The 10,467-nt window shown below is 41.9% G+C and overlaps 1 long non-coding RNA gene across 1 annotated transcript; it reads left to right on the top strand.

Moving 5' to 3' along the window:
- The first annotated feature begins 2,470 nt into the window (after positions 1–2,470).
- Positions 2,471–8,004, top strand: LOC309811130. Its single transcript, XR_014295110.1, has 3 exons — positions 2,471–2,542; positions 5,201–5,276; positions 7,934–8,004. It is a non-coding gene; the product is annotated as an uncharacterized lncRNA (long non-coding RNA).
- Positions 8,005–10,467: the final 2,463 nt, after the last annotated feature.

Here is a 10,467-nt window from a genome sequence, read left to right as displayed (position 1 = left end):
GGTGTTTTACCTGGGAAGGGTGGGAACAGTTCAGCAGCAGCTGGCCTGGGGCTCAGCTCACGTTTACTCACAGATGCCTCGGCACGGTCCCCCAGCTTTGCAATGAGGATGCTCCTTGCGTGGGGTGTGGGTTGCTGGCTGTATGGGAGATGATTCCCCACCTCTGACCAATTTCAGAATTGTTTACCGCTGGAGCAAGTGTCCTGATAGGGTTTTCCTCTGTAAAACTGGTGGGTTCAGGTTTTTTTTTTCTTTTAGGGTTCGTTAGATTTTATTCCTCTTTTATGTATTTATAGATATAAGCATGGAAATAATTCATTCATATAAATACATCTGTGTGAAGGGAAGAAAGTTTTTCTGTTTTATTTTTAAATTTTATTTTTTAAAAATTTGAAATTTAGTTTTATTTATTTATTTTTATACAGCAGGTTATTATTAGTTATGTATTTTATGCATATACATGTATACAGGTCAATCCCAATCTCCCAACTCATCCCACCACCACCACCCCATGGCTTCCCACACTTGGTGTCCATACGTTTGTTCTCTACCTCTGGGTCTCTATTTCTTCCCTGCAAACCAGTTCATCTGTACCATTTTTCTAGGTTCCACATATATGCCTTAATATACAATATTTGTTTTTCTCTTTCTGACTTACTTCATTCTGTATGACAGTCTCTAGATCCATCGACGTCTCTACAAATGACCCAGTTTGATTCCTTTTTATAGCTGAGTAATATTCCATTTTATATATGTACCACATCTTTATCCATTCGTCTGTCTGTGGGCATTTAGGTTGCTTCCGTTACCTGGCTATTGTAAATAGTGCTGCAATGAACATTGTGGTGAATGTGCCTTTTTGATTTATGGTTTTCTCTGTGTATATGCCCAGAAGTGGGATTGCTGGATCATATGGTAATTCTATTCCTAGTTTTTTTAAGGAAACTCCATACTGTTCTCCACAGTGACTGTATCAATTTACATGCCCACCAATAGTGGAAGAGGGATCCTTTTGTCCACACCCTCCCCAGAATTTGTTGTTTGTAGATTTTCTGATGATGCCGATTCTAGCAGGTGTGAGGGGATACCTCATTGTACTTTTGATTTGCATTTCTCTAATAATTAGTGATGTTGTGCAGCTTTTCATGTGAGTCTTGGCCATCTCTCTGTCTTCTTTGAAGAAAGGTCTCTTTAGATCTTTTGCCCATTTTTGTATTGGGTTGTTTGTTTTTTTTAATATTAAGCTGCATGAGCTGTTTATATATATTGGAGATTAAACCTGTGTCCATTGATTCGTTTGCAACTATTTTCGCCCATTCTGAGGGATGCCTTTTTCCATTTCCGTTTTTGTAACAAAAAAAAGAAAGAAAGAAAAAGAAGCAGAACACTAATGTGCGTAAAATATGCCTTTTGAAACGGTCGTTTTGAAATATGGACGTCCTTTGAATTTTTTGGTCGCTGTGTGACCCCAGGATTTGTTTTCAGGGCAGGTGTCATTTACAGGTCTGCAATGATTTTGAATATCAACTGATCATTAGCGCTGGGATAAAAGCTGCTGTTGTGTGAAACGGCCTCAAGGTGGCAGCAGTTCTCCCTTACCAAACCTGGTTACTAGGGCAACAGAGCCTCAATGGAAGTCGTGCTCTAGATTGGAATTTAGAATGGAATGTGCCAGGAGAAAGCCCCTCAAGTTTGTCTCACTACTTCTTGTTCGTGTTTTTAATTTAATTTTTTATTTTTTTATTACAGCAAGTTTGATTACAATGTTTGACATGTTGTAGGTGTGCAAGATGTGGTTCTTTTACACATATACATATGTCTGTTCTTCCTGGGATCCTTTTCCCATGTACGTTATGACAGAATGTTGAGTAGTCTTCTCTTGGTATTCCGTAGGTCTTTGGTGATTATATATGTCACCTGTGTTTGTATATGTCTGTTAACCCCAATATCGTAATGAAACCAATCCTCACACCTTTCCATTGGTGCACCATAAGTTTGTTTAATGAATCTGTGATTGCCCTTCTCCATGGAAATATCTGCCTTGGTATCCGTTTTTAGGTCACACCTATAAGTGATATGATAGGATATGTGTCTTTCACTTTCTGACTTACTACAAGTCACGTGATTACCTTTAGCCTCACCTATGGTGCTGCAAATGGCATTGTGTCCTTTTTTTCCTTGGCTTCTATTCTGCCTTAGCGAGGTCCATTTTCAACCATGTGATTCCCTGAGGGTTGAGGATTAGCTGATGTGGGCAGCTTGAGCCTGCCGGCCGGCCCTCCCCAGGTGTGCCTGTTTGAGGTCAATATAAACAGCGCTCCAGGCAGCAATAGCCCCAGAAGCTGTGCCTGACTCCATATTCTCTGCCCCGTCAGCAGTCTCGGGGCTGTGCTGGTGGGAGGGAGTGAGGGGCCATGGCTTTGTGGGTGGCCCGGTGTGAGTGGGGCTTTGCTGGACTTTCTGCAGGAGTTGCCAGGCTGCCACCTGTAAAGAAGAGGATGTGTCGCCCATACCTTCTGCTGGAATTTCTCTCCGGACAGAGGTGAGGAAGGAAAAAAGCAGTGGGGACCGGGACAGGAGGGGTATCTCAGGCAGGGCAATGGAAAGATTCCAGAAGAGCGCCCGGGGCCAGGACCATCCTGGCTGGCCTGCAGGCACCAAGTTGGCCTGCATGCTGTCGCTGGTGTGGCTCCACGGCCCTTCCTCTAGGCTTTCATGCCCTTGTACATATTCAGGTGTTTTACCTGGGAAGGGTGGGAACAGTTCAGCAGCAGCTGGCCTGGGGCTCAGCTCACGTTTACTCACAGATGCCTCGGCACGGTCCCCCAGCTTTGCAATGAGGATGCTCCTTGCGTGGGGTGTGGGTTGCTGGCTGTATGGGAGATGATTCCCCACCTCTGACCAATTTCAGAATTGTTTACCGCTGGAGCAAGTGTCCTGATAGGGTTTTCCTCTGTAAAACTGGTGGGTTCAGGTTTTTTTTTTCTTTTAGGGTTCGTTAGATTTTATTCCTCTTTTATGTATTTATAGATATAAGCATGGAAATAATTCATTCATATAAATACATCTGTGTGAAGGGAAGAAAGTTTTTCTGTTTTATTTTTAAATTTTATTTTTTAAAAATTTGAAATTTAGTTTTATTTATTTATTTTTATACAGCAGGTTATTATTAGTTATGTATTTTATGCATATACATGTATACAGGTCAATCCCAATCTCCCAACTCATCCCACCACCACCACCCCATGGCTTCCCACACTTGGTGTCCATACGTTTGTTCTCTACCTCTGGGTCTCTATTTCTTCCCTGCAAACCAGTTCATCTGTACCATTTTTCTAGGTTCCACATATATGCCTTAATATACAATATTTGTTTTTCTCTTTCTGACTTACTTCATTCTGTATGACAGTCTCTAGATCCATCGACGTCTCTACAAATGACCCAGTTTGATTCCTTTTTATAGCTGAGTAATATTCCATTTTATATATGTACCACATCTTTATCCATTCGTCTGTCTGTGGGCATTTAGGTTGCTTCCGTTACCTGGCTATTGTAAATAGTGCTGCAATGAACATTGTGGTGAATGTGCCTTTTTGATTTATGGTTTTCTCTGTGTATATGCCCAGAAGTGGGATTGCTGGATCATATGGTAATTCTATTCCTAGTTTTTTTAAGGAAACTCCATACTGTTCTCCACAGTGACTGTATCAATTTACATGCCCACCAATAGTGGAAGAGGGATCCTTTTGTCCACACCCTCCCCAGAATTTGTTGTTTGTAGATTTTCTGATGATGCCGATTCTAGCAGGTGTGAGGGGATACCTCATTGTACTTTTGATTTGCATTTCTCTAATAATTAGTGATGTTGTGCAGCTTTTCATGTGAGTCTTGGCCATCTCTCTGTCTTCTTTGAAGAAAGGTCTCTTTAGATCTTTTGCCCATTTTTGTATTGGGTTGTTTGTTTTTTTTAATATTAAGCTGCATGAGCTGTTTATATATATTGGAGATTAAACCTGTGTCCATTGATTCGTTTGCAACTATTTTCGCCCATTCTGAGGGATGCCTTTTTCCATTTCCGTTTTTGTAACAAAAAAAAGAAAGAAAGAAAAAGAAGCAGAACACTAATGTGCGTAAAATATGCCTTTTGAAACGGTCGTTTTGAAATATGGACGTCCTTTGAATTTTTTGGTCGCTGTGTGACCCCAGGATTTGTTTTCAGGGCAGGTGTCATTTACAGGTCTGCAATGATTTTGAATATCAACTGATCATTAGCGCTGGGATAAAAGCTGCTGTTGTGTGAAACGGCCTCAAGGTGGCAGCAGTTCTCCCTTACCAAACCTGGTTACTAGGGCAACAGAGCCTCAATGGAAGTCGTGCTCTAGATTGGAATTTAGAATGGAATGTGCCAGGAGAAAGCCCCTCAAGTTTGTCTCACTACTTCTTGTTCGTGTTTTTAATTTAATTTTTTATTTTTTTATTACAGCAAGTTTGATTACAATGTTTGACATGTTGTAGGTGTGCAAGATGTGGTTCTTTTACACATATACATATGTCTGTTCTTCCTGGGATCCTTTTCCCATGTACGTTATGACAGAATGTTGAGTAGTCTTCTCTTGGTATTCCGTAGGTCTTTGGTGATTATATATGTCACCTGTGTTTGTATATGTCTGTTAACCCCAATATCGTAATGAAACCAATCCTCACACCTTTCCATTGGTGCACCATAAGTTTGTTTAATGAATCTGTGATTGCCCTTCTCCATGGAAATATCTGCCTTGGTATCCGTTTTTAGGTCACACCTATAAGTGATATGATAGGATATGTGTCTTTCACTTTCTGACTTACTACAAGTCACGTGATTACCTTTAGCCTCACCTATGGTGCTGCAAATGGCATTGTGTCCTTTTTTTCCTTGGCTTCTATTCTGCCTTAGCGAGGTCCATTTTCAACCATGTGATTCCCTGAGGGTTGAGGATTAGCTGATGTGGGCAGCTTGAGCCTGCCGGCCGGCCCTCCCCAGGTGTGCCTGTTTGAGGTCAATATAAACAGCGCTCCAGGCAGCAATAGCCCCAGAAGCTGTGCCTGACTCCATATTCTCTGCCCCGTCAGCAGTCTCGGGGCTGTGCTGGTGGGAGGGAGTGAGGGGCCATGGCTTTGTGGGTGGCCCGGTGTGAGTGGGGCTTTGCTGGACTTTCTGCAGGAGTTGCCAGGCTGCCACCTGTAAAGAAGAGGATGTGTCGCCCATACCTTCTGCTGGAATTTCTCTCCGGACAGAGGTGAGGAAGGAAAAAAGCAGTGGGGACCGGGACAGGAGGGGTATCTCAGGCAGGGCAATGGAAAGATTCCAGAAGAGCGCCCGGGGCCAGGACCATCCTGGCTGGCCTGCAGGCACCAAGTTGGCCTGCATGCTGTCGCTGGTGTGGCTCCACGGCCCTTCCTCTAGGCTTTCATGCCCTTGTACATATTCAGGTGTTTTACCTGGGAAGGGTGGGAACAGTTCAGCAGCAGCTGGCCTGGGGCTCAGCTCACGTTTACTCACAGATGCCTCGGCACGGTCCCCCAGCTTTGCAATGAGGATGTTCCTTGCGTGGGGTGTGGGTTGCTGGCTGTATGGGAGATGATTCCCCACCTCTGACCAATTTCAGAATTGTTTACCGCTGGAGCAAGTGTGCTGATAGGGTTTTCCTCTGTAAAACTGGTGGGTTCAGGTTTTTATTTCTTTTATGGTTCGTTAGATTTTATTCCTCTTTTATGTATTTATAGATATAAGCATGGAAATACTTCATTCATATAAATACATCTGTGTGAAGGGAAGAACTTTTTTCTGTTTTATTTTTAAATTTTATTTTTTAAAATTTTGAAATTTAGTTTTATTTATTTATTTTTATACAGCAGGTTATTATTAGTTATGTATTTTATGCATATACATGTATACAGGTCAATCCCAATCTCCCAACTCATCCCACCACCACCACCCCATGGCTTCCCACACTTGGTGTCCATACGTTTGTTCTCTACCTCTGGGTCTCTATTTCTTCCCTGCAAACCAGTTCATCTGTACCGTTTTTCTAGGTTCCACATATATGCATTAATATACAATATTTGTTTTTCTCTTTCTGACTTACTTCATTCTGTATGACAGTCTCTAGATCCATCGACGTCTCTACAAATGACCCAGTTTGATTCCTTTTTATAGCTGAGTAATATTCCATTTTATATATGTACCACATCTTTATCCATTCGTCTGTCTGTGGGCATTTAGGTTGCTTCCGTTACCTGGCTATTGTAAATAGTGCTGCAATGAACATTGTGGTGAGTGTGCCTTTTTGATTTATGGTTTTCTCTGTGTATATGCCCAGAAGTGGGATTGCTGGATCATATGGTAATTCTATTTCTAGTTTTTTTAAGGAAACTCCATACTGTTCTCCATAGTGACTGTATCAATTTACATGCCCACCAATAGTGGAAGAGGGATCCTTTTGTCCACACCCTCCCCAGAATTTGTTGTTTGTAGATTTTCTGATGATGCCGATTCTAGCAGGTGTGAGGGGATACCTCATTGTACTTTTGATTTGCATTTCTCTAATAATTAGTGATGTTGAGCAGCTTTTCATGTGAGTCTTGGGCATCTCTCTGTCTTCTTTGAAGAAAGGTCTCTTTAGATCTTTTGCCCATTTTTGTATTGGGTTGTTTGTTTTTTTTTAATATTAAGCTGCATGAGCTGTTTATATATATTGGAGATTAAACCTGTGTCCATTGATTCGTTTGCAACTATTTTCGCCCATTCTGAGGGATGCCTTTTTCCATTTCCGTTTTTGTAACAAAAAAAGAAAGAAAGAAAAAGAAGCAGAACACTAATGCGCGTAAAATATGCCTTTTGAAACAGTCGTTTTGAAATATGGACGTCCTTTGAATATTTTGGTCGCTGTGTGACCCCAGGATTTGTTTTCAGGGCAGGTGTCATTTACAGGTCTGCAATGATTTTGAATATCAACTGATCATTAGCGCTGGGATAAAAGCTGCTGTTGTGTGAAACGGCCTCAAGGTGGCAGCAGTTCTCCCTTACCAAACCTGGTTACTAGGGCAACAGAGCCTCAATGGAAGTCGTGCTCTAGATTGGAATTTAGAATGGAATGTGCCAGGAGAAAGCCCCTCAAGTTTGTCTCACTACTTCTTGTTCGTGTTTTTAATTTAATTTTTTATTTTTTTATTACAGCAAGTTTGATTACAATGTTTGACATGTTGTAGGTGTGCAAGATGTGGTTCTTTTACACATATACATATGTCTGTTCTTCCTGGGATCCTTTCCCCTTGTACGTTATGACAGAATGTTGAGTAGTCTTCTCTTGGTATTCCGTAGGTCTTTGGTGATTATATATGTCACCTGTGTTTGTATATGTCTGTTAACCCCAATATCGTAATGAAACCAATCCTCACACCTTTCCATTGGTGCACCATAAGTTTGTTTAATGAATCTGTGATTGCCCTTCTCCATGGAAATATCTGCCTTGGTATCCGTATTTAGGTCACACCTATAAGTGATATGATAGGATATGTGTCTTTCACTTTCTGACTTACTACAAGTCACGTGATTACCTTTAGCCTCATCTATGGTGCTGCAAATGGCATTGTGTCCTTTTTTTCCTTGGCTTCTATTCTGCCTTAGCGAGGTCCATTTTCAACAATGTGATTCCCTGAGGGTTGAGGATTAGCTGATCTGGGCAGCTTGAGCCTGCCGGCCGGCCCTCCCCAGGTGTGCCTGTTTGAGGTCAATATAAACAGCGCTCCAGGCAGCAATAGCCCCAGAAGCTGTGCCTGACTCCATATTCTCTGACCCGTCAGCAGTCTCGGGGCTGTGCTGGTGGGAGGGAGTGAGGGGCCATGGCTTTGTGGGTGGCCCGGTGTGAGTGGTGCTTTGCTGGACTTTCTGCAGGAGTTGCCAGGCTGCCACCTGTAAAGAAGAGGATGTGTCACCCATACCTTCCGCTGGAATTTCTCTCCGGACAGAGGTGAGGAAGGAAAAAAGCAGTGGGGGCCGGGACAGGAGGGGTATCTCAGGCAGGGCAATGGAAAGCTTCTGGAAGAGCGCCAGGTTCCAGGACCACCCTGGCTGGCCTGCAGGCACCAAGTTGGCCTGCGTGCTGTCGCTGGTGTGGCTCCACGGTCCTTCCTCTAGGCTTTCAAGCCCTTGTACATATTCAGGTGTTTTACCTGGGAAGGGTGGGAACAGTTCAGCAGCAGCTGGCCTGGGGCTCAGCTCACGTTTACTCACAGATGCCTCGGCACGGTCCCCCAGCTTTGCAATGAGGACGCTCCTTGCGTGGGGGGTGGGTTGCTGGCTGTATGGGAGATGGTTCCCCACCTCTGACCAATTTCAGTATTGTTTACCGCTGGAGCAAGTGCCCTGATAGGTTTTTCCTCTGTATAACTCGTGGGTTCAGTTTTTTTTCTTTTATGGTTCCAATTAGATTTTATTCCTCTTTTATGTATTTATAGATATAAGCATGGAAATAATTCATTCCTATAAATACATCTGTGAGACGGGAAGAACTTTTTTCTCTTTTATTTTTAAATTTTATTTTTTAAAATTTTGAAATTTAATTTTATTTATTTTTTATACTGCACGTTATTATTAGTTATGTATTTTATGCATATACATGTATTCAGGTCAATCACAATCTCCCAACTCATCCCACCACCACCACACCATGGCTTCCCACACTTGGTGTCCATACGTTTGTTCTCTACCTCTGTGTCTCTATTTATTTCCTGCAAAGCAGTTCATCTGTACCATTTTTTAGGTTCCACATATATGCATTAATATACAATATTTGTTTTCCGCTTTCTGACTTACTTCATTCTGTATGACAGTCTCTCGATCCATCGATGTCTCTACAAATGACCCAGTTTCATTCCTTTTTATGGCCGAGTAATATTCCATTTTATATACGTACCACATCTTTATCCATTCATCTGTCTGTGGGCATTTAGGTTGCTTCCATTACCTGGCTATTGTAAATAGTGCTGCAACGAATATTGTGGTGAATGTGCCTTTTTGATTTACGGTTTTATCTGGGTATATGCCCAGAAGTGGGATTGCTGGATCAGATAGTAATTCTATTTCTAATTTTTTAAAGGAAACTCCATACTGTTCTCCATAGTGACTGTATCAATTTACATTCCCACCAATAGTGGAAGAGGGCTCCTTTTGTCCACACCCTCCCCAGAAATTGTTGTTTGTAGATTTTCTGATGATGCCGATTCTAACAGGTGTGAGGTGATACCTCATTGTAGTTTTGATTTGCATTTCTCTAATAATTAGTGCTGTTGAGCAGCTTTTCATGTGCGTCTTGGCCATCTCTGTGTCTCCTTTGAAGAAAAGTCTCTTTAGATCTTCTGCCCATTTTTGTATTGGGTTGTTTGTTTTTTTAATATTAAGCTACATGTGTTGTTTATATATATTGGAGATTAAACCTCTGTCCATTGAATCGTTTGCAACGATTTTCGCCCATTCTGAGGGATGCCTTTTTACATTCCCGTTTTTTTTAACAACAAAGGAAAGAAAGGAAAAGAAGCAGAACACTAATGTGCGTAAAATATGCCTTTTGAAACGGTCCATTTGAAATATGGACGTCCTTTGAATTTTTTGGTCGATATGTGACCCCAGGATTTGTTTTCAGGGCAGGTGTCATTTACAGGCCTGCAATGATTTTGAATATCAACTGACCATTAGCGCTGGGATTAAAGCTGCTGTTGTGTGAAACGGCCACAAGGTGGCAGCAGTTCTCCCTTGCCAAATCTGGTTACTAGTGCAAGAGAGCCTCAATGGAAGTGGTGTTCTAGATTGGAATTTAGAATGGAATGTGCCAGGAGAAAGCCCCTCAAGTTTGTCTCACTACTTCTTGTACGTGTTTTTAATTTAATTTTTTTTATTTTTTATTACAGCAAGTTTGATTACAATGTTTGGCTTGTTGTAGGTGTGGAAGATGTGGTTCTTTTACACATATACAGATGTCTGTTCTTCCTGGGATCCTTTTCCCATGTACATTATGACAGAATGTTGAGTAGTCCTCTCTTGGTATTCTGTAGGTCTTTGGTGATTATATATGTCACCTGTGTTTGTATATGTGTGTTAACCCCGATATTGTAATGAAACCAATCCTCACACCTTTCCATTGGTGAACCATAAGTTTGTTTAATGAATCTGTGATTGCCCTTCTCCGTGGAAATATCTGCCCTGGTATCCATTTTTAGGTAACACTTATAAGTGATATGATATGATATGTGTCTTTCACTTTCTGACTTACTACAAGTCACGTGATTACTTCTAGACTCATCTACGGTCCTGCAAATGGCATTGTGTCCTTTTTTCCCTTGGCTTCTCTTCTGCCTTAGCGGGGTCCATTTTCAACAATGTAATTCCCTGAGGGTTGTGGATTAGCTGACCTGGGCAGCCTTACCCTGCCG

The sequence above is a fragment of the Mesoplodon mirus genome (assembly GCF_964341445.2).
Source record: "Mesoplodon mirus genome assembly, chromosome: 10".
NCBI classification, from domain to species: Eukaryota; Metazoa; Chordata; class Mammalia; order Artiodactyla; family Ziphiidae; genus Mesoplodon; species Mesoplodon mirus.
This window is presented reverse-complemented; position numbering and strand designations above follow the sequence as displayed.